This window comes from Penaeus monodon, chromosome 26 (assembly GCF_015228065.2).
Source record: "Penaeus monodon isolate SGIC_2016 chromosome 26, NSTDA_Pmon_1, whole genome shotgun sequence".
NCBI lineage: Eukaryota > Metazoa > Arthropoda > Malacostraca > Decapoda > Penaeidae > Penaeus > Penaeus monodon.
This window is the reverse complement of record NC_051411.1, coordinates 40,467,808-40,469,625: the sequence shown is the minus strand read 5'-3', so window position 1 is coordinate 40,469,625 and position 1,818 is coordinate 40,467,808.

Sequence of the window (1,818 nt, the reverse complement as noted above, 5' to 3'; positions counted from 1 at the left end):
AGCCTGATTGATGATTGTAACAAGGATTTCGGAAATCCAATGTATTTTTTTTTTCGTTTTATAATGTTCATTTTTTAGTAGCTAGTAATTCCAGAATGCTTTTTTTATGCTCCCTTTTTTAGTAACAGGGAATTCGAAAATACTTTGTAATGATTTTTTTTCTGTTTCATAATGCCCCCCCCCCCTTTTTTTTTAGATCTTTACAATGTATCGAAACAGAGTGCATTCATTTTTTTAATATGACAGATATGTGATGCAAGTCTGGATTAAAATTGGACAATAAAATGGTCGGTTGCGTCATGACTGAAATTTTTGGCATTGTTTATAATCCTGGAACTCATAAATTACCATAATGATGATTGATGTTTTTTTGAATACGCAACTCTGTGTTGTTTATTGCCAGTATTTCCAAGCGATGAAATGCATAATGTTTTAATGTATTTTCAGTGCGTAAACGTAGGGTGGAAATTGTCATGTTTGTGGGGCCGTTTATCACTCGAAAGTATATGATATTAACTGATGTTCAATAACGTATTTATCCTTATTTGTTTTATTTAAAATGACTGCTGTGTTTACAAAACAGCAGGAGGGGTTGCGCTGCCACAGGTAATTACAGCTTAATATATGCTGGATTTAGACACAAGCAGTGAATGATATCTAGTTGTATTGTAATAATCACTCCGCAACTGTTTTATGTAAGAAAAAACAAATGTTTTTTTCGTTTTACCCGTATATAATGTGAAAATGCAGCTCGCCTTCTGCCCTGATTATGTCCAGTCATGATTGTATTTTTGTGTAAGGATTTTTTTAGGATTGTCGGTAGATATTTTGGTTAACTGTCCTTTCCTGGAACAATAGCAGCTTTGTATTCTATTGTACAGGCATTTTTGACTGGTGATAGGTATAATTTTTTTAAAAGCTTATGTGATTACAGATTAGCTTTTTATACTCTGCTCAGGCGTGGGCAACCCTCGGTACAGATTGGTTATGAGTTATGACATAGTGAAATGTGGCGCGCGCTCACCGTAGACTTCACCAAACATAAGCTATCTATCAATCCGTTTCAGTATCTTTTTAATTTTTGTGATTATTACATGCAAATGCAAATGATGGTGGTTCATAACTTCATTTTCCCATTTTCTTCCTTCGATTATTTTATTAATGTAATAGATACTCGAGACGAAAAGGTAAATAAAGACCCCATAATGTTATCACTGCAATTCATCATTTACAGTATGATGTTTTTTCTCTTTGGAGAATTGAGGATATAATGTCATTTTAAAGAACGGAAGGAAACCCATAATGAATAATTTGTACGAAGAAGAGAGAAAACGAACGAAATTAGGACCACGAGGACGAGACGGAAGGAAAGAATCCTAAAGCCGACGTTCGGGCATGGCGAGGCACACGTCGGTCGAGCTGCGCGGTGCCCCGGCCCTTACGCCCTTCACTCACAACGGGACAGGAACCAATATCTCGCTCGCTGCTGCTCCCACGTCGTCGCTCTCCTGCGGCAGGGCGAGATGAGCTCGGTATTGTGTCGCCAGGTGAAGGCGGGGGGGGGGGGGTTAGGTTTATTTGTTTGTTCATTTGTTGTTGCTTTTTATTTTTTATTTTATAAATTATTTTTATTTATTTATTTATTTATTTTGGTAGGGATGGGGGTAGGAGAATCTAATTTGGTATATGTTTTGAGTAGAGTAAGAGACAAAGAGAGTGTGAGTGAAAAGGAGAGAGACATATAGTAAGAGAGACATAGAGTGAGTGAGAGAGAATGTGAGAGTATGCGAAAGTGTGAGAGTAACTGAGAGTGAGAGA